The sequence below is a fragment of the Puma concolor genome, chromosome C2 (genome assembly GCF_028749965.1).
Source record: "Puma concolor isolate L17-30 chromosome C2, mPumCon1.1.hap2, whole genome shotgun sequence".
Taxonomy (NCBI): domain Eukaryota; kingdom Metazoa; phylum Chordata; class Mammalia; order Carnivora; family Felidae; genus Puma; species Puma concolor.
In genome coordinates this window covers 132012217-132035683 of record NC_141675.1, presented here as the reverse complement: position 1 = coordinate 132035683, position 23467 = coordinate 132012217, and the positions used below count along the sequence as shown (strand labels likewise).

At 38.8% G+C, this 23467-nt stretch overlaps 1 long non-coding RNA gene across 3 annotated transcripts in view; it reads right to left on the bottom strand.

The window, feature by feature from the left end:
• Window positions 1-15003, bottom strand: part of LOC147577535 (uncharacterized) — a 55395-nt gene extending 40392 nt beyond the window's left edge. The window contains exons 1-2 of one of the 3 annotated variants that reach the window (XR_015240376.1): window positions 14837-15003; window positions 12826-13207 (exon numbers count right to left, since the gene is read on the bottom strand). This is a non-coding gene — a long non-coding RNA (uncharacterized LOC147577535). Of the gene's footprint in view, window positions 1-12825; window positions 13208-14836 lie in introns of those variants that run through there. The other 2 variants (XR_015240375.1, XR_015240377.1) reach the window with 2 other exon arrangements.
• Window positions 15004-23467: the final 8464 nt, after the last annotated feature.

Below are 23467 nucleotides of genomic sequence, written 5' to 3'. Positions count from 1 at the left end.
CATAGTAATGTGTTGTGTTCCTTTCCAGAATTTGAATATTCTAAAACTTTGATGTACTGTTACTTAAAAAACAAAAATGAAAGGATTTCAAATACTGAAGAAAGATTTTGGTGTTTCTGCTTCAATTCAAATACTAAGGACTTTCTTTATCTTTTGTTGCAAGCTTTCCAGAACTTATCCATGATTTTATTCATTCATTTATCCATCCATTCATTCATTTATGGAGCAGTTACTCAGGTCTTGGAGAATCCAGACTAACATATATGCCCATGTAATTTCTGTTCTCCTGTTTTAATGAAGTGAAAAATATTATTGTAGTTTCACATTCCTATCTCAGAAATCTGCAGTTTGAAAAGAAGACTTTAGTCCTCATACTAAAAAATGTTCTTTCTCTTTATTAAAATGAACTTTGAGGTCACAAGTGCCAAGTGAGTTCCATAGCAGCATTCAGCCTCAAAATTATCTCTAAATAGAGACACTGCAACTTTTAAAATATTATTATTAGGAATCCAAATATGGCATAGAGAATCCTGGTTTTTGATAATCTTTGGGGAACATACTTCTTTTTAATGTTGGAATTTCCTGGGGCCCCTCGGTGGCTCAGTCGGTTAAGCGACCGACTTCAGCTTAAATCACGATTTTGTGGTTCGGAGTTCAAGCTCCGTGTCGGGCTCTGTGCTGACAGCTTGGAGCCTGAGCCTGCTTTCGATTCTGTGTCTCCCTCTCTCTACCCCTCCCCCCTCACGCTCTGTCTCTCTCTCAAAAATAAATAAGCATTAAAAAAAAATTGAAGTTGGAGTTTCCTTAACTTCATTCCCCCATTAAAAAGGAGAAGAAAGAAAAGAAGAAAGAAAGAAAGAAAGAAAGAAAGAAAGAAAGAAAGAAAGAAAGAACGAACTGAGGGAAGAGAAGAGAAGAAAAAAAGAAAACAAAAAACACCCAGAAGTTCAAAACGGTCAAGTTTGACCAATGTCAAATAACTGGTAGATGACAGAGCAAGAAAACAACTGTATTCTCCTGAGCACTGTAATCTTTCATCAGTGCATTAGACCAAGATTTAGAGCATGGAGCCTGGAGACCAGAAAAGAGATTTTCTTCAATTTATTTTTTTTGATAGACAAGGAAGCCAGGAATGACCATCAGGAAAGTTTCGTGTGTCAAATTCCCCCTTGTCCAGCCCTCATACCTAGTCCAGGGCTCCAGTCCATCCCTGCGGTTCTTCCTTCATGGATGATTCATTTTGCCTTGACTGGTGGAAAATAATGATTTCTTTGTTCTAGCCGAGTTGTTATGCAGATACAAAAAGGACTACTAGCATAAGATAGGAAGTCTCAAAAAAAGAGAAGACACATTTGCTAGGTCACTCACGATAAGTGTTTTGTAAAGCCCAAGCCAAGATAATCTAGTGTGACCGGGTAATCTCTGATAAGCTTCCCAAAAATATAAAAATTGAATTAATTTTGTTAACTAATTGGCTTGCTGAAAATAATGAAATTTCGGTAAAATTGAGGCTGTCCTGAAAAGAACAGAATGTACAGTCACCATAAGCAGAAGGGACACTAAGACGGAATCCTAAAACCTGCTACTCAAAGCATAGTCCTTGGACAAGGAGCAGGACCTGGGAGCTTATTAAAAATGCAGAATCTCGGGCTACAACTCAAGTTTAACAAAATCAGTGTGTGCACTTTCGATGATCCCCGGGCAATTTGTATGTACATTAAAGTTTGAGAGGCACTGATTCAGAACACCAGGAGAAAGGCGGTTTAAGAGAGTCTAAAGGCTAGCCATCATAGGATGGATGGTCCCAGCCCTTCTATTTTTCTAGTTTCTTTTGCCCATAATTTTTTAGTCTTCAATATAGGAGCCCCTTGGGTAGCTGTCCCTGTGACTCATAACATTCGTGAACCATTGAAGGTACTATGTTCTTCAGAGTGGGGCCTCCTCCTCCGTTACTCGATTGTAAATGGTTATTTCATTGCAATTCTCTTGACAACCAAGCGAAGCAGAAAACCGCACATGCCTTTTTACTTTTCTCAACATTTCTTAACATCAAAAAAGGCCACTGAAGTGAGTTCTTGATTAAAAAGTGCTAACAGAGTAAAAAAATGGCATTGAGAGGTTCATAAAAAAAGAAAAAAAAAAAAACCTATTAGTCATGATTTTAACAATGAGGTTACCCTAATCCCTCTTTAACTTTTTCAGGGATTGCTAATAATTAATAAAATTCACAGATTTTTTGTTTTGCCTTCTGTCCCTTCTACTATTTACCGATCTGATCCAATTACTAAAAGGTAATGGAATTAATAATGATTAGGAGGATAAGCGAAGGGTATCAAGGGTCCCTGGACTGGTTAATTGAGAGGAGTTGTTAAATTATCACTGCCACTAATATTTATTGAGTTCACTCTGTATGTAGACGCTGTGCTGAGGGCTGAATATTTATTATCTGGCTAGGTCTGCATCTTCCTGGGACCAGTCAGGACTCACTATAGACTGATGTGGTTCCAATAGATGGGCTGCTGGATAATGCCAGGTTTTCCTCATCTTAATAACGTCTGGTCTAACGATTTCTTTCTTTAGCATCTCTGTATCCTTCTATATCTTGAAACACATGTGCATTTGATTCCCCTTATTTCCCACAAAAAAGGATGCAGATTAAGAGATAATCAAACCCTACCATTAAAAATTTGACATAAAAACTTCCTGTGCTACAAAAACTCATTATTAATTAGCTGCCTCACTGCTTTGTGCAACAGAGACTCAATAACATATGTATTCTGGAATAAGTATTAGTTTTTGAAAAGTGTAAATATATCTGTAGCTAATGTTGAATATTTTGATCACATGTAAACACGTGAAGTATAGTTCCTCTTCTGGAAACCAAAGGCACTGTTTTGTTCATTAAAAACAACTTGAAATTTGGATTTGTCACATTAAAAAAAAAAAAAAAAAAAAAAAGCTGGGGCGCCTGGGTGGCGCAGTCGGTTAAGCGTCCGACTTCAGCCAGGTCACGATCTCGCGGTCCGTGAGTTCGAGCCCCGCGTCAGGCTCTGGGCTGATGGCTCAGAGCCTGGAGCCTGTTTCCGATTCTGTGTCTCCCTCTCTCTCTGCCCCTCCCCCGTTCATGCTCTGTCTCTCTCTGTCCCAAAAATAAATAAAAAACGTTGAAAAAAAAAATTAAAAAAAAAAAAAAAGCTAAAAATGTTTGGAGAACCTGGGTGGCTCAGTCAGTTAAGCAGCCAACTCTTGATTTTGACTCAGGTCATGATCTCACAGGTTGTGGGTTCAAGCCCTGTGTAGAGCTCCACACTGTCAGCATGGAGCCTGCTTGGGATTCCTTCTGTCTGCCACCTTCTTCTCTCACTCTAAATAAATGAATAAACATTAAAAAAAAAAATTCCCTGTGTCCCTCTCTTTCACATTCTCTCTTTCTAAAAAAATAATTAAAAAAAAAAAAAGCTAAAAATGTTTGAAATTTGAAAGATTTAAGACACAAATTGAGAACATTTGAGAAGTTTTAATTATAACTAATGGCATTACAGTGTTAGCTGTAAACCAGATTTATTGTTATGAAGCAATCTTTTTGTTTGTTTATTAATAATATTTTCATTTTCTTACTTATAAACTAGATTTGAAAAAAAAATAAAATAAAATCAGGGACACCTGGGTAGCTCAGTCAGTTGAGCGTCTGACTCTGGTTTCTGCTCAGGTCATGGTCTCACAGTTTGTGAGTTCCAGGCCCACACCGGGCTCCATGCTGACATGCTTGGGATTCTCTCTCTCCCTCCCTCTCTCTGCCCTTCCCCCAACCTCTGTCTTCTGTTTCTCTCTCAAAATAAATAAACTCAAAAAAAAACTAAATAAAATAAAATAAAATCAGGTGACACATGCTATAACTAGAATATATTTTTAAAAGAATTTTTTAGGGGCACAGGGGTGGCTCAGTTGGTTAAGTGTCTGACTTCAGCTCAGGTCACGATCTCACAGTTTGTGGGTTCCAGCCCCACGTCTAGCTCTGTGCTGACAGCTCAGAGCCTGGAGCCCGTCTTTGTATTCTGTGTCTCCCTCTCTTTCTGCCCCTCTCTTGCTTGTGCTCTGTCTCCCTCTGTCTCTCAAAAATAAAAACAAATGTTAAAAAATTTTTTTAATATTAAAAATAAAAGAATTTTTAAAAATTTATATAGTACCTAATCTTGGTATCCTGAAAATAAATTCTAGTTTTATATTACGTAACACATAGTCCAGCAACGGTGAATTTTATGTCTGCTTTATCATAAAGTGCCAGAGACACTAACTCCTTTGTACTTGACTATCAGTGAGCCTGAACTAGGTGCCTGGGACTGTCCCAGGCTTAGGACTGAAGACCTGCCTCCTGGAAGATTCCACCGTCTGAAAAACTAGACAATTGGGCATCCTATCTGAAGCATGTCAACTCTGTGTATGTAAGGTAACTTATGGAGGCCTCCTGTTCTTTGTCATTGTCTGCCTCCTGAACAGTCATATTCCAGAGTTCACGCCTTGACTATGCTGACCACAGTGAGTTATGATTGCTAGCCTTTAAAGGATTCCAGTTGCTTGGACTTGTTCTCTCCTATTCCTTGTGTGCTACAGCCACCTGCTTAAATATCACCGTAGCTGATCCCTGCTAACCACCGTCCCCAGGTTTTTTCTTCATTCTCTCCAGGGAGGTGGACAAATAGCTCAGCTAAATGCCTCAGCTGTGAGCGCTCAAGATGGAATTTTTCTGCCAGAGAGGTAATGAGTGAAGGTTAGAGCTGATTCTCTTCTCTCACCCGGGAGAATACTCTCCCCATTTATAATGTTACTTAGTGCTATAGACTGAATGTTTATGCACCCCCCGCCCCGCACCAAATTCATTTGTTGAAATCCTAATCCCTTATGTGATTATATTGGGAGGTGGGGCCTGTGGGAGAAGATTAAGTCATAAGAATGGTGCCCTCAAGAATGAGATTATAAAAGAGACGCCAGAGAGCTCCCAGGAAGTAGGCCCTCACCACACACAGAATCTGCTGGTACCTTGATCTTGGACTTTCCAGCTTCTAGAACTGTGAGAAAGAAATAAAGGAAGCAAGGAAAGAAGAGACAAAGAAAGAAATTTCTGTCATGTATAAGCCACCCAAACTATGACATATTTGTTACGGTAGCCAGAGCTAAGACACTAAGTAATACAATAGATTTTTATGAAGAGAAAAGACTGGCCCTCACTTTTCAAAGAATGCATGCATTCTATATATCTTACAGGTATTTATTCTTTAAAAAGAACATAGACTTGCAAGACCTGGTTCATTATCACCTCTTCAAGACACTTAAGGTATTGAGTCCTCGTATAGGTGAGGATAACAGTACCCACCGTTTTGGGGGGGGCCTCTTATGTTCTGGTCACACCACTAGGTTTGTTACTCACATTAATACACTTTGTCATCACCTCAAGTCAGTGAGTAGGTATTATTACATTCGTTCCGTAGATAAGAGAAATGAGATTCAAAAGTTTGAAGTAGTTTGCCCAACTTCCCAGGAAAGCGGAAGAGCCAGAAGGCGACAACAGGTCTGCATGAAACTCTTGAGTGCATTTCTTCGTCTGTAATGGGAAAAGCTAGGGGTGGGCGATTTATATAACATGTGCCATTTGGCCAAATTATCCTGTTAAAGAGTCTTGAAAAGCCGATTAAAACTGCTGATTGATCTGTTGAAAAGCATTATACCTGGGGAGAACAATCAGCCAAATAAACAAGATGTTCTGATGAACAATTGCCCTCACATGTAATGATTACTCTTATTTTGATAAGTAGGTGATGCTAACTCTGTAAGAAACCTCATAGTGGTTTATTTTAAATTAACCTCCTCCTGTTTCCTATTTGGAAAAACTATATCCTTATTTGTCATTTGAGAGCTGTTTGCAGGCCTCTCTTTCTAATGTTTCTTATCAGGAATTGTTTTGTGATGGCTGATTGCCCCAAATCAAGGATGACAGGATAACTTCGCCTCAGTTAAAACTACTTGAGTGATTGGCAGAAGTCAGAAGGATATACCAAAAAAGCAAACACCAGATGTGTAAATAGTGGCATCATATAAAAGTTCAGTTTGTCATATATACACACATACATACGTATGTCATACAAACATATGTATGTATTTATATACATATGTGTATATGACATACATACATACATATGTATGTATACGTATGTATCTGTATACATACATATACATGTATATATACATGTATGTGTGTGTGCATATTTTTTTTGGTAAGTAGGCTTCATGCCCAATGCAGAGCCTAATGTGGGGCTTGAACCCTCAACCCTAGGATCAAGACCTGAGTCAGAAGCTTAACCGACTGAGCCACCCAGGCAGCCCCAGTTTGTCATATTTGAACATGATAAAAATATACTCATTTAAAATGCTCTAATTTCATTAGTGGGGAGGCACATGACAGTTATTTTTATTCCAAATCATTGTTAAAACAGGTTTTGAACATGGAACTTCTTTTGTTAACCTACATTCACTTAAATCTTAGGTAATATTTTTAATAATTGACTAATTTTACCTGTTAGTTACATTGTAAACCACTATACAAACATAGCACATATTCTCAAGTTGTCATAAATTGCCAAATGTTTGAACTGGGAAATATTCTAGTTCAACATTCTTATAGCAGAGAAAGTGAGTACAGAGAAGTTACATAGCTATTAAGTGTCAGTGTTTGGACATTGACCAAGGCATTTGACTCCAGGGCAAATGCCCATTCTAGTAAACCATATAGTGTGTCTGAAATGGCAAAATTATCATTTTACTTAGGTAATATTTATCTATTAGGATAATATTTCATGACATGACACACAAAATTGTCATTCTAATAAGTTAGGAAAATCTTTACAGTTGGAACCGTGTTATATACAGTTTGATTCTATATAGTGCTTAACCCATTTCAGGGGTGCTTCGCATGTTGTTGATTTTTGAATTTTACTCAAACCCTTCCTATGAACATTATCACATCTACGATCAAAAGGGAATATTAGCTGGTGGACAGTTCTTTCTTTTCTCTCCATCCATATAAAACATAGTTCTACATACACTGGAAAACTAATCTATTTTTTGTTACATCTTATATCAAACTAGGATTTTGTGATCCTTTACTGAAGAAAAAAATATTTTATCCTCTATTCCTGAGGCATAGGGTTGAAAGCATTTATAAATTGAGTTAGTTTTTTTGGTTGCTTGAACATCAAACACATACATGAACTGAGATATTTTTTCCAAGATATTTTGCATCAGTGACCATAAAATCACTTAAACACAGTGATCTTAAATAAAAAATAAACATTATTTTCCTCTGTAAGCGGACTATATAGAGGAACAAAGACCTATACTGTCTACTTAATACTTGTTCTTAAATGACCCTTATGGACTTTCACGTTAGCACGTCCCCAAAGCAAATGGAATTGGGGAAGGGACGGCTTGACACCTTAGCTGTTACTACTCTCCTGTCAGCTGTCACTGCAGCCTGAAGCGTCCCAGCAAACGAGAACCACTCTTAGCTAAGCCCAGTTGCTGCCAGAGTGAGTGAGGAAGGCAGGAAAAGATTGTGTTACTCAGTGACAGCTGAATCTTTCCAAGAGAATTAGCTACCTAATTCCTCTAATGAAAATGTACCTTTTATATAAAATTGGAAGAGGAATAAAAATGGAAATAGAATTGGTGCTTTTACCAAGACTCCACAAGCTTCCTATTCTGATGCTAAAGCAATTAAAAAAAAAGGAAAAAGAAAAAAAGACATAACTATCTATATAGTCTTTGATCCAATAGAAGCTTTAAAATTTCCATGCATGTGGTTATAAGTGCTCAGCCCTCCTTGCTAACTCTGTGTTAAGCATTCCTAATCCAAACCATAGAAAATTTAACAATTGCGTTTCTCGGAAGAAATTTCTTATTTTATTTCTTCCTTCTTTTTTCACGTGGGATCTCATAATGACCTTCACGGGAACTATTACAAAAGGGTAGCAAAGTCATCTATAAACTCAATGACATGCCATCATGAAATCTCTCACTATCTTTTCTGCTTAAGGATTTGAGAGTTAAACTGGATGACATTTAAAGTCTTTCTTGCCCCAATGTCCTGTGAAATTCAAAGTTTAACTGTATAATTACATATCTTCTCTGGTTCCTAAAATCAGATCTATCCTTTGCTTATGATCTTCCTCTCCATATGAGTTGTTAGTATCTCATTGTATGGGTATGGTGAAGGATCATGTTATTTTCAACACTTTATGCTAGTACATTTGGTGTAACCATCATGAGCCATGAATACAAACATTATTCTGCCCTGTAGAAAGATTGGGTTCTTTTCTCTAAATATTGCTCTTCACCAACAATAAAAATACAAAATCCTAACTAATCATCTAGAGAATACATCCTTATCTTTCTGACTTTGAGAAATGCTTTTAAAGTTCAATATATTTTATTTATATTTTGCCTCGCTCTTTTAGGTTGCTCTGTATTCTAAGTAGTTGTTTCCATATTTGGGCCTCACTGTGATTTTCTGTTTTAAATGATGTATTTCTTCCAGATTAAATCATTGCCTGAATAGGGACTTATTTTCCAACGTTTTCATCTTCAAACTTTGATATATGGGAATTGCAAAGAGTACAGGATTAAGCCACTAATGAAGTCTTTTCCTCTTCCTTAAAGACACTCTAGGGTGTTATAAGTTCCGATAGTGGGACTCTCTTAATGAAATTACCTGTAGTTCTCATCCTCTGAAGGCAACAATTATAGAAGTAAGATCCCCAATCATCTTCTTGTCTCCTCCACAGATCTGGGGATATATTGTTCTATTTGTTGTGTGAACATCAAGCTAGGGAGTTCTATCAGGTTGTGAGCTGAGAGTATTGACCCAGGAGTGGGGACCCACTCTTAATTTCTACCTTCTTAGAATAAGAATTGAAGACCATGAGGTATCTTGTTTGCAATTAAAAAAAACTCTGTTCTCTTTCATCTTGTAATACCATTAGACCTCATATGGGACTGGTAGAATCTTATTGCTAACTTCCCCCCACCCCCATCCATCTGCATTTATACTAAATGATGTGTTTATGAAAATAGGTAAAACTTTAGTCTCTTGTTCCCTTATTATCTTGTATAGAAGTGTTGTGATTTACCTTTACTAAATGGTGGAACAGCAGATCCTTAGCCTTTTCTTCACTTTGGGAGACTGATGTGCTCGGTTTCTACTCCTTACTTATTTATTAATCATTTTTTCTTAATTGTATGAAAGGACTGTTTTCTTCTCTAGCAGAGAGTATGTATTTCCCAAGCACCATTGAATTTATGACCTCTTTTTTTTCTTTTTAAAATTAAAACTGTTAATTTATCAAAAGCCTATTGAGTTCTCATTATATCTTTTAAAACCTTAACATGCTTAAGTCTTAGTACAGTTAATACTAGGCACTTAATAATAAGAGTAACAAAGAAAGTGACAAAACTGGAATTTATAATATCAAATATTCTGAAGAAACTTTGTCCTAAACATTGCTGATCACCTGTCCAACATTGGTTCATTTCTCCAATTCCAACCACACCAATTTCTTCCTTTCTTCTCATATCTACCTTTCTTTGCAGGTGTGTACTTGAAGGCAGTTGAATCCAATCCCCGTCTCAGGGGGAGGTCCTAACGGGTCTAAAACAGACATGATGGTCCCATTGATTTTGTCAATGACTGGTTTAAGCTAATGAGCTAGACATCTACTGGGAATTTTTTTTTTTCCTCCTGAGAACTGTACATGGAAAAGGTGGCCCCATTTTTCTGCACTGGCCACTTGTCATTTCTCTTTTTTAATTTTTTTTTAATCTTTATTTATTTTTGAGAGAGAGAGACAGAGTGTGAGCAGGGGAGGAGCAGAAAGAGAGGGAGACACAGAATCTGAAGCAGGTTCCAGGCCCTGAGCTATCAGCACAGAGTCCGATGCAGGGCTTGAATTCATGAACCGTGAGATCATGACTCGAGCTGAAGTCGGACGCTCAACTGACTGAGCTACCCAGGCACCCCAGAACTGGCCACTTTTCTATCTGGATATGTCATCCAGACCTGCTTTAACCACCTTGCGCCTTTCCAAGAACTGGGTATAAAAGAATCAAAGGCACTGAAGAGTTCAAAGCTGGGCCCTGACTATACCATGTCTTAGGGCTACCCAATCTCTGGACTTCTTGCTATAAGAGGTAATTAGTATCTTTATTGTTGGAGCAAGTTGAATCAACGTTCTATATGGCTTGAAGCTATAATTATCCTGATAAAAAGTTATTCTATATTTATATTTTTTCTGGAATGTCTAAATATAAGATTTTAAGCAGTATACTCAGTCCTCCTTTGGGATATTAGGTCTTGTAGAAAGCTATGAGGAAAAGTAATGAGGAATAAGAATTAGGTTATATTTTCATAAGTGTAGCAAAACATTTGGACACGACCAAAATATTTAATCTAAAAGGTCTTCACAATTTCAAAAAATTGGCTTTAGAATATAGCAATAAAAATTCCATGTTTCCTGATGTTTATAACTTCTGATCAAAGACCATGAGAATATGGAACGATGGAATCCTCCAGTCCCCGTTGACCACTACCAGACCCACAGGAACATCCCAATCCAGCATGGAAAATCAGGAAGCCTTGCTGTGTGCACTACAGGGATAAGCAAGAGTTAGATATTTCATTTTTGCTTTTCCTTATGGTGTCACTTAGACAGGGAGACCATCATCAAGTGAAACACCCTTCAGTTCCCAAGTGAAGAAAGAAGATCTGTATCATTTCACCTTAAAACACACAGCAGAAGGAACTTGATGCAGTTCCACATCTAGTTTTGCAAATCTGCTGGCATGAGAAGTCTCAGTAATGGATTTGAATGCATCCCAGAGTTTATTGTGCCAATATCAATTGAATTAAGACTTCAAACCTTTTCAGGGAGCTTCCCATCCTTCATTTCAAATGAATGCACAGACTGCTTTCAGCTACTGAAGTGCTGACCCGAAATGAAAAATGACTACCTCTCAGCTAAGGTGGATCGCAGAAACCCACAACATCAAATTTTGATCAGGATCCAAAATGATTTTTTTTTTTTAGTGTAAACCATGGTTTCCACTATTTCCAGAATTTTACAGTGGGCTGCAGTGGAAAGAGCACTGGGCTGGGACAGGAATCCTGGACTCTAGAATTTTGTCCTGCTCCTGTCACCTTACTTCTGTGTAACTAGACAAATAATTTACTTCCTTGAATTTCATATTAAGAAACTGACAATACAGTGACAATGATCAGTTTTGCCAAATAGTTTCTAAAAAGATGGTCAGAAAAATCACTATAATAAACACAAAAGTACTATAAAAATGTCTGGTACCATTGTTGCTGCTGCTTTTGTTGTTCTTGTTGTTACTATTACTTTTATTTGTGAGAAGATTTGAAGACCTTTCCAAACTGATTGCATTCAAAAGGACTGAGATGCCAAACTTTAGTGTAAGGATACCTGGGCCTCCTTATAGACCCCCAGGTGTATACTTCCCAAGCATCATTAAATTCATGATATCTTTTTTTTTTTTTAAATTAAAACTGTGTTAATTTATGAAAAGCCTATTGAGTTCATATTATATCCTGATCTCGTCTGGGGCACTAAGGATACCAGGACATGTAAGAAGCTTATAATCTAGTAAGGGAAAGGGCCCAGCTAGAAAATACAAATATGAGATGGTAAGTAGGAAGACTATGGTAGGGGTAGAGAGCTATAGGAAATTAGAGGCAAGATACCTATTCCAAGCTGGGGTTCTTGATCTCAAGTGCTGAGGAACATTACCTCATTTCTCCCTAGTAACCAGTTCTCGTTAATTTTCTCAAGTTTCCCAGAACCATACAGTCAATGTGAATCCCCATATAGACTTCCAAGGTTCTACAGATTTCCCCCACCCCTGGCAGGTTTTTAAACAGATGCAGGAGAAGCCTCACTAAATGATTAATTTTCGTCTCAACTTTCATTATGCTGAGAGCATTTTTGAGGGCAAGGGATATACCAGAGCCCTCTGAATGCCAAAAGGAGAATGAGGTTGCTGGCTGAGGGTGTGCTGAATAGGTTAGGAGGTTATGCCTGAAATAGTTCTTTTCTTTCCTCCTGAGAATTGTGTAGATGGCATGTTTTGTGGGAGTCTTTAGTTGGAAGAGAAGTTGAGGCAGGGAGAATGTGCATTATTTGCAAACTTCTACTCATGAGAATAAGTGAAAAGGAAGCAATAATAGAATTAAGAATCCTGATTCATAGCTTGCTGATTACCACTTATAGTTTAAAAACAATTGTTCCAAATATATCTTTTTGTAATTAGCAGACTTATAACCAAAGCAGAAGAAATAGAGTGTTTCTTTCTACCATCCATTCCTGTAGTTTCCGCTAACATGCTACTATGAAGTTGAGAATAAATGCACAAAAACACATATCCCATCTGACTCACTGGTCATATCAGTATGGCAAATTCCATGCTACCATTTGGAGCTTTTCTTACCTCCTGAAATTGAAGTCAGGAAGTGAACGCTTGTTTAGATGAAAACTTGAGCTTCACAAAAAATTTAATCGACTATTTTGAGATCTCACACTGCTTAATTATGCCGTGAATAGTGAATGGACTCTTACGGACAGATTATTTTACTGGTGGCCCTAAACTAACTTCCTGTGGGACTCACTCTCTTCCCGCCCACACTGGTGTCCTTCCTGCCATGTTTCAGCAGTCATTCTTACGTTTGCAATGGGAAAAGAGGAACATGGGTGTTGGAAACCCAGCGAGTTCACCTCTGTGTCATTCAGGTTACTATTGGTGCATACCAGTTAACCCCGAAATTGGGCAGTTTGGAATGACTGGTGTTTTTTGCTCACAATTTTATGAGTCGGGGATTTGTAAACTCTTCACCGGGCAGTCCTTGCTTGGGGCTTCTCATGAAATTGCGGTCAGTTGTTAGTTATTACTGTCATCATCCAAAGGCTCCAGGGGACTGGGTGGCCAAGACAGCGCATCCATACGGCTGACACTGGAAGCAGACTGTTGTCTGGACTGTTGTCAGCTGCAGTGTTTTGACCAGAATGTCCACATGTAGCTTGCCAGCGTGGCAGTCTCCGGACAGTTGTATTCTTATATGGCATCTCAGGGCTGTAAAACATGAGTGTTCCTGCCAACAAGATAAAAGCCACATTGCCTTCTGTGACCTAACAAATCACGTTAACATTGCTTCCGCCACAATCTATGGGTTACAGGGAAGCAACGAGCTGACTTAGTTTCAAAGGAGGGGATTTAGACTCCACCTCTTGTTGAAGGAGTAGCAAGGCTCTAGAAGAACCTAGGGGATGAAAGATATTGTTGTGGACATCTTTGGAAAATACAATGTACTGAAAGTGATGAAACACTGCTCGGCATGAATCTCAATTCTATTTATTATTTCTGTGGTTGAATATTCTATGATATTGCTAATGTTGCTTTAACTCACTTTAATGGTGTTTCTAGTTCTTTTGACGTTTATTTTTCTTCCTTTTTTGGCCAAAAAGAATCACTTAGTGGAATCCAATTTGCTGGTTTCAGATACAGGTTAGTCTCTCTAACAATGTGGGGCTGTATTATTAAATTGTAGCAGATACACGATTTGTTAGAAATACTGGCTCTCTTCACTTCCTCTTTCCAACCAGGTGGCCTGCTTGTCTTTACCCTCGGCTTGTCTCACTGTGATCGCACTATGTCTGGGAAAGAATTCTGAAAGTTTCTGCAAATTGCCGAACTCCTGGCACACCTGGGTTTCCCAGTGTCTGCTTTTCAGAGCCCCCGTCTAGATACAGAAATACTATGGTTCAAACTGGTCTGTAATTTAGCCTTTGGATTTCTCATATTTTTTAACCTGGGCTATGTACCCGGGTGTTGTTTGAACATCTGGAACTCACCTGCTCCTTCTGATTTGATAACATTATTGAACTTGACCTCTGGTATCAGTCCTTATCTTGTGAAACCTTAGTTCTCAACCCTGGATAGATCACCTTAGGCATGAGAGTAGGAAGTCTGTTCATAGTTTTTTTTTTTTTTTCTATAGACATTTCAGGATCAAATGTTATCTTAATATAAGATTGCTTTGTGATATCTGAACACAGTATTTTATATTCTCATTAGAATCTAGGTTCTCGTGTTGACTAAGACCTTAGCATTAAGAATTAGATAGTCTAAGAGTTGAATCCTGAGCATGTAACTCCCTAGGTCTCAGCTTTCTCATCTTCAAAATGCAAATAATATGAAAACATACTAAAGGGTTGTTGTGAAACATATAGGAGATAGTGAAGTTCTGACACTTGGTCTAGTAACTACACTTAGTAAATGCTCAACCATACTAGTTGTTATTATCATCATCCTCATTATTTCAAGTAGGAGCTTTACTTTCTTCAGCTTTGTATATCCAGCACCTATGACAATACCTCTCACAGTAAAGCCCTCAGTGGTGAATAAATAAATGTGTATCTGTTGAATCTTTAAAAAAAGATAAATTGGATGAAAAGTGTAAATTTTTTGTTAATGTTTATTTATTTCTGAGACAGAGAGAGAGCATGAGTCAGGGAGGGGCAGAGAGAGAGGGAGACACAGAATCAGAAGCAGGCTCCAGGCTCTGAGCTGTCAGCACAGAGCCTGACGCGGGGCTCGAACTCACAGACGGCGAGATCACGACCTGAGCCGAAGTCGGACGCTCAACCGACTGAGCCACCCAGGCGCCCCCCAAAAGTGTAAATTTTTGTCAAAATCAAAATTATTCTGATGATATACCTACCATAAAAAAAAGTTAGTCGTACCAGGATTGGCATCACTGGGATGATCTGGAACCTGCGGTGTGGAACTGAAGAAGCAGAGAGGAAGAAGGCAGGTGCAACAGTGGTGGAAGTCAGTCCAGCCAGACCCCTGGAATGCTGTGTCTTGAAAGACACAGACGGGTGGAGGGCATCTGGATAGGCATATGACATCACAAAGCCCAATATTATGACAAGGCATCGCAGGAAGAAGTCCTGAGTAGGGGTTGGTGTCTGGAAAGTACGTCCAAGGCTCAATCATAGGCAAGGACCAAATATTTATGCCTGGAAAAGCCCTGAAAAACCAGGAAAGACCTTGGTCCTAATATACTCAGTATTAGGCTAAGGGATTAGGCTTAAGAGAAAAAGGCATGAGCCCAGAAATGCGAGGGCGACTTGGGGATTTAGACTCAAGAATAAGGCTTACATGCAAATGCCAGATCAGAACCAAACCAGCAGAAAGGTAGAAATCATGCTAAGTCCTTGGAATATTGAACTCGAGTTCACCAAATGTCCTCTAATCAAGATCAAAATGATTTTTGGATCCCGGGGCAGGACTGAATCTGCAGAGAGAGGCCACATGACACCAGATGTGAGGAAGGGAGATGTGAGAAATCATCACTTTTGAATGAGATTTTCCTCTCGTTTTGCATCTGCAGCAAATCTCTGTAAGAGCATCATTTCAAACATTCTCTAACTTAAAGTTTAAGTTACGAATAATTTACTTTTGCATTGGTCTATGGTGGTACATTCATACGTCCCCACGGTAACCTACAGATATTACCCTTTCTCTCTCTGTCTCTCTCTCTCTCATAATTTATTTATATATAATTCATAATTCATGTACCATACAATTCATTCATTCAAAATGAATCAAAATTCACTCAAAATCAATCTACAATTCAGTGATTTTTTAGTATATTCACAGAGTTGTGCAACCATGACCACAATAGATTTTGGAAACATTTCATCACCCCAAAAGAAAATCCGTATCCATTAGTAGTCAGTCCCCATTCCCATCCCTCTTCTCTGAACTCCTGGCAATCACTAATCTACATTCTTTCTCTATGGATTTGCACATTCAGGACATTTCATATAAATGGAATCATACAATATGTAGTCTTGTGACTGGCTTCTTTCACTTAGTATAATATTTTCAAGGTTCATCCATGGGGGTGCCTGGGTGCCTCAGTCAGTTAAGCATCTGACTAGGGCTCAGGACATGATCTCTCAGTTTGTGGGTTCAAGCCCCATGTCGGGCTCTGTGCTGAAAGCTCGTAGCCTCAAGCCTGCTTCAGATTCTGTGTGTGTGTGTGTGTGTGTGTGTCTACACCTCCTCAGCTTGTGCTGGTCTCTCTCTCAAAAAATAAATGAACGTTAAAAAAAAAAAAGGTTCATACATGTGGCAGCATAAATCAGTACTTCATTCCTTTTAATGGCTGAAGAATATCCCATTCTATAGACATATTACATTTTATTTATCTATTCATCAACTGATGGACATTTGGGTCATTCTTACTTTTGGGCTACTATGTACATTTGTATACAAGTTTTTGTGTGGACATATGTTGTCATTTCCCTTTGATACATATCTAGCAGTATAATAGATATCACTCTTTACAATTCTTACAAAACTAACTGATGTCATTCAAAAATTATTTCAACAAATTGTTTGATAATTTCCTCTTCCATCCCAGGTACTCCTTTTTAGTCCTAAAACACAAAAATCAACAAAATGGATAAAGTACCTGCCTTCATGGAACATATATTCCACCAGAGGACTGTAACCCTTTGAGAAAAAAATTTGTAATTCTTTTATTTCCTGACCTCTCCACAGTGCCTAGCATAGCTCTACTCAATAAGTTAACATAGAAAATTAATTTGCATGCCCACGACCTTTGGAAAAACCATAAGAATGTTTAAATAGAATTTGGTGCATCTGTCACCTACGGGACTATAGAAACTCCAATCCCTTTTAAACTCCTCTAATTTGTTAAGGAAGCTCTCATTTTATGTGTGCTCCTGAATGTAGCTCTCCTGCCTACCATGAGGCATCCACTATTTCCCCCTCCATCTTGGAATGTGGACTCAAGGGGACCCAAGCCCCTACTTTGCTATCCTGACAGTGAAAACACTTGTGGCTTTCTGTTCAGGGTTTTCAGAACTTCTCCTGATGCTCCTGTTATGTATTTAGGCCTCCCTTCTGTTTTTCTGAATGCCAACCTGTTCTACAGCTACCTCTTCCAATGTGAAAAACATCCTCCACTCTCCTCAGGCTATACACTATAAAGACTACAGCCATACCCCCTTATCTATGGTTTTACTTTGGACAGTTTTGGTTTCCCATGGTCAACCATGTTGGAAGCAGATGACCAGAAGGTCAATGGTAGCTTAACACTAAGTCCAATGCCTATGTCATTCACCTTACTTCATCTCACGACAGAGACATTTTATCATCTCATGTCATCACAAAAGGGCAAATACAATACAATAAGATATTTTGAGAGAGACCACATTCATGTAACTTTTTGTTACAGTATATTGCTATACTTGTTCTATTTTATTGTTATCGTTAATCCCTTACTGTATCTAATTTGCAAATTAAACTTTAGCATATAGGTATATATGTATATGGTTCAGTATGATCCTCAGTTTCAGGCATCCACCGGGGGTCTTGGAATATATTCCCTGTGGATAAGGGGGAACTGCTGTATTCTATTACTGAGTGTCCATGACTAGCCTTTACTTTAAAAAACTCATAGAGATGTTTCTGATCCTGGGATTTTATTGCTGCTTTCTTCTCTTCTCTTCTCTTCTCTTCTCTTGGACCCAGAGTTGCTGGGGTGGGGAGGTCAGACCTGTCCCCGCTTTGCCTTCTGACAACAGCCAATTATGGAACCAGTTTTGTGCATCTTGAATCTCTGTTTTCTCATAATAAATTTCTCTACTTGCCGGTCTCTGGTTGCTCATGCAAATAGACCCTTGAAGGATCCTTCTTGCAAAGTTTCCAGACATCAGCAAAAGGTCTGAATTATGAAGATGAGCAGATTAAGTCTCAAACTTTGTTCCTGCTGTAGTAGCATTTAGTGTAAAATGTGATCCGACAACATTCTGTTCAGCATGTCTTGCGACCACCCACAGGTGAGTCTGTTTCAATTGTGGCTTTGTATCTATAGTTTGGAAATAGATTTAGGAGTGGGCCAACAGTTCAGGTGATTTCAATACGATCTGGCAGCACTCTCAATCCAGTGATTTAATTTGTATCTTTTGCAAGTCACTAAAATGCTCTGAAATTCAAGCTCCTCTTTTGTAAGAAGGGGGTTATTTACCATCTAGAGTGATAATGATAATAACTTATGTTTGCTGTATAACTTCTTGGAACTAGACACGATTTCACATCATCAGCTTGATGATCTCTCACATCAATTCCATGAAATAGTTGCTATTTTTCGGCAGGGTAGAATCATTCTAACTAACATACATGGATTATAAAAAATCATGCTTATTACTTTTAAAATGAGACACAGACAGGATTCATTCACTTCATGAAACTTTCTATGCTATTTTGTAAATGATTAATTATGTAGTCAACATACCCTTTCCATAGAAAACAGATTATAATTGTTTAGCAAACATAGACCCCTTCCATAAATACTCTCATACACATGTAACTTAGGCTCCACAGACTATTTTGACTTCTGCTAAGATCCACACTTCCTCAGTTTTATTCCACACTTGAATTCCACCCAGGAGATAAAATTCAGAGAGAAGAGCTCTGAAAAAAACCTAAAATACCACAACTCTATTAAGGCAGACTGAGCAATGACAACTCACAAGGTCCAGCCCGGGACCATCTACCTTGTCTCACTTTCCCACCCAAAATTGGACCAGTGTTCCCACGGTGATGGGTCTCCCTTGAAACTTCAGTGAAATAGATCACAGGGATAGTACAAGTCCACTCTATGGGCTTTCTTTCTTCCTTTAGTCTTTGCCATGAGACCAGCAGGCTCTGGACTTTTATTTCCTTTTCATACAAGTACCTGTATTATTTTCTTCTTGATAGTGAAAAGAGAACCACTTGGTTAGGCATCAACTTGGTGCATGCTTTACTGCTTGACTGCATGCTTTACTAGGTGCTCTGAGATATTTGGTCAGGAATTTCGTTTTGATTAACACAGTCTGTTATATGATTGAAGAAAAGATTAATTTGTTAAGAATTATAAGCACAAAGTGGGTTGGGGGGAGCCAGGGGCCAGAAGAATTGTTGATAATCATAAATTTTTGCATTAAATCTAGCTTATTAAGTAATCAGCATGGGGGTGTCTGATTGGCTGATTAGATGCAGAGGCAAATGATTTGTTGCTTTTTTAGGGAAATTTCCATCAAAGGAGTTCCACCTAGAGAATTTAAATTAATGTATTATTTTAAATCCATGTATATTTATTTCAAATTGAGTTATCTTGCATAACAAAGGAGTTGTGGGGTTTTTTGGTGGGTGTTTTTTTGTTGTTGTTGTTTTTTGTTTTTTTTCCATCCAGGATACTCTTGGCTTCCAGGATGGTGAAAGGGCTGAAAGAACCTTTTTCAGGCCTTAGCTCCACACCAATGACATAGCTTCACTCTTTCTCTCTTCTTCCTCCTCTCCTTCCCTCTCCCTCATTTTCTCCTCTCCAACCAACCAAAATCCTGAATCCTAAAGTTCCAATCTCCCTCCATAGGCTTACTTAGAAAAAACCTTGGGTGGAAGAAAACTGACTAAGTGTGGACCTGAGCTTAAGTCAAAGTAGTTAGTCTGTGTTAGTATTTCTTACAATTCTGTTTTGTTTTGTTTTGTTTTTTTCTGCAGCTATATCCTTTGAATTTAATTAAAGTGATTCAGTTGGTAGTAGTTCAACCAAGGAACTCACATTTTAGCTCAAACTTCAAAGATGAGAAAGGTGAACAGTGGTGGTTAAGATGATCCTTAGAAGGGCCTTGGTCTCTTGAGCAGTTACATTTAAAAAGTGGACTGGGGCCGCCTGGGTGGCTCAGTCAGTTAAGTGTCCAACTTGAGCTCAAGTCATGATCTCATGGTTCATGAGTTCAAGCCCTACATCGGGCTCTGTGCTGACAGCTCATAGCCTGGAGCCTGCTTCGGATTCTCTGTCTCCCTTTCTCTTCTGCCCTTCCCCTACTCACGTTTCTCTCTCTCTCTTTCTCTCTCTCTCTCTCTCTCAAAAATAAACATTAAAACCAAAAAAAGGTGGACTGGGAAACAAGCTATCCCCCTTTATCCCTAGCTAGAATTTCTTCAAAAGGGCTACTGAGTCAAGCTACAAGTAGCTTTTGAGAGAGTTCAAAACCATCCCATCCCTTAGGAACATTGAGGACATGTAGGGGAAGGACATGTAGAGTCAAGGACACTCTTCCTTATCTGCATATGCCTGAGCTAGGATCTTTTGAAAGGCACCACAGGAACTTCCCGCTAAGATTCCACTTGGAAGGCTGAAAAAAAAATCACAATTTGCTAATCATGAAGGCTCTGGCAACACCCCCAGGGGTCTGAGCCAAGGAGGGTAGGAAACCACTCTGTACCTCTGCTCTACTTGGAACCTGGAGGGCAGCTAATCCTACCAGACCTCACACCCTTGTTTATTCTCAGTCCCTGCCCGACATTCAAGTCCCTTTGACCATCTACCCTCTCCCCTACTCTCCGTCCCTAACTTCCCTTCTGCCTGTGCACTTCTCTCTTGCCTTTACCATCATGGCCTCCAATTTCCCCATTCTGTGCCACCAAAACCCCTCCACTATACCTTCTTGTACCTTCTTGGCTTAACTAAAACCTAATAGTCCCCAAAACTAATATTTCCCATGCAGACCTTTATAATGAAAAGGAATGGTGGTTATCTCCTCCTTCCCCCGTTGAAACTTTTACACTAAACCATTATTCCCCTACATGTCAAAGTCTGCCTTTTGGGGCTGATGTCAACTAGCTATTCTCCTTGTTAGTGCCTTTTACTGACATCCAGTTTGGGCACCTGGAGCACATATTTCCTTTTAACTTGTGAACTTCTTAACTTTTGCTATTACCCTGGTTAAGTTAAATAGCCATTTAGGTGATATTTCCAAAACATTTTCCTCACAGTTTCATCTTTAACTCCAAATCTTCCATTTCCCCTGCACTTGAAATACCTTTCACATATAGCCACATAATGGCCCTTGAAATCATCCCCAAATACTCCATGTCTGAAATGTGCCTCCTATTCATGGACCAAAACCTCTTGACATTGCTGCTGTCTCCAACGTTTACTCCCATTCTGCCAACTGAGCTGGTTTATATCATCTTGACCATTCCATTGTCTTTCAATCAGTCAGCACTTCTGGGTTAAGCCAGGCCCATTAGCTTCCAGAACTTCTTTTTTTTTTTTTTTTTAATTTTTTTTCAATGTTTATTTATTTTTGAGAGACAGAGACAGAGTGTGATTGGGAGAGGGTCAGAGAGAGAAGGAGACCCAGAATCCGAAGCATGCTCCAGGCCCTGAGCTGTCAGCACAGAGCCAATGTGGGGCTCAAACTCATGAACTGTGAGATCATGACCTGAGCCAAGGTGGGACGCTTAACCGACTGAACCACCCAGGGGCCCCTAGCTTCTAGAACTTCTGATGTGATGCACCTACCTAGTGAAACCCCAAAACTAGCTCAAGTCAACAATCCATCTCCAATGCCCTAAAAATCAGTTTGCTGAGGGCTGATACAGAAAATCATTCAGTGGGATCGTACCAGCAACTGATGCCATATTCCATAAAACCTACTTCATGCTTTCTCAATTCTCCCCCAGGCCTGATGTTTGTGCCTTTCATATTGCCATGCTTTCCACCCTAAACGAAAATGACATGGTTGGAGTGTCTCCATCATTTTCAGGAAAAGGTTCTCATATGATGTTGGGATTGTTATGAATTGATCTCTTGGGTTCTTATATCCTGGCCAACTAAAATCCTTCCTGCAATAGAGTTCCCTGAACAAAATAAATAGAGGTAAGAAACACACTCAGAAGAAAGGTATTATCTGCATAATATCTGAGCAGTTATGGAAGTTGTCAAATCCCTGATAAAATAATCCTGAGTTTATTCATTTTCCAAATATGTACATTTAATATACAAAATATGTAATAATATATGTATAACAAAAATATAATAAATACAATGATTTAAACAAATCTTATTAAGAACTTATTAGAAGCCATTCCCATTCCTAGTAAACCCTGTGTGAGGGAACTGTTTCTTTTATTGCTGTTTTTATTCCCAGTGCCTAGGGCTTATAACTGTGTACAGATTCTAAAGTTATTTGAATATTCAGGTCTTCAATGAGATACTGTAAGAGCAAATCACACACCTTTTCTTGACATCCTCAGCTATCCCAAGATGGAAAAAAAATCAAGTAATCATAATTGTATGCTACTTTCCCTTTCCCTATGATCTACATCAAGTCAAAAAAATATATCTATAGGATGGATAGTTCCCATTTTGGCAACAATTTCAGATGTTTCTAATGCCCTGGTACCTGGCACCATGATTCTGGTGCCCAGAATCATTCCCTGTTGATCGGATCCAGTTCAAATAATGTAATAGACCTTCCCTTGAAGGCATTTTCTCTCTGCCCAAAGACTTTGGATCATATCCCTTGGCTCTCAGTGAGTCTGGGAGCAGCAAGTGTTGTCCAGGACCTTATAGTTAATGGTCACTAGCAAAATACCCTTAGGAGTCATACTTCACTTTCAACCTTACTCTCTAAGGCAGAGTATTCCGAACTTTGTGAGTCTCAAAATGTCCCTGTGTCCATCAGGTAGAGTTTCTGAATCCTTGGAAGTTAGACTTTACATATGGCTGGGCTATAATGAGCTATTTGCTACCAAGACATATAATCATGGTACTGCTCTCATGCCATACGCTGGCAAGGACCACTTTTCCCCAGTTTCTCCAGAAGGTATCCATGAGCATTTATTTCAGAGCATTACCAGTCCATTTACATTAATTAATCAGATGTGTGGAAATGCACCGGTGTTACTTTTCTAAAGCTGACCTCAGTGTACCTCTGAATCTCTCTTTGATCACTAGCAAAATAATAATATAATAATAATAAAGTATGTACCTTTAAGGTAGTCTATCTGGTCACATCCTGTTTAAATTATTCTCTTTGAGGTAAAAATTTATTCCTATTCAGGATTTAAATTTATTCAATTCATGGTTTAATCTCCTTAGCATGGTTGTTCTAATCTCTCAAAAGATTTCTTTGTCCTTTTGCCATCCTGCAGGGCACAAGAGGAGCTCCTCTAATGTCATAGTGTCATCTGTGTGGGGTGTATGTGTAAGGAAGGCGCCAATCTTCATTTGATCCTCCAAATTCCCATTAGATGGCTGAAATGTCTCTTGCTGCATGGCCTATGGTTATTGGTTGTCAGCCTCTGCTCTTGCTACACTGGCTGCTGCTGCTATCACTTTTTTCTTCATTTTCACCCTTACAAATTTGTCCCTGCCTTCACCTTTACTCACAAGGACTGAACACCGTTCTGTCCTTATCTCCATCCCAACATCTTGCAGTCCCCTGGCCCCCTCAGCATTTTAGCACCCCCACTAAAC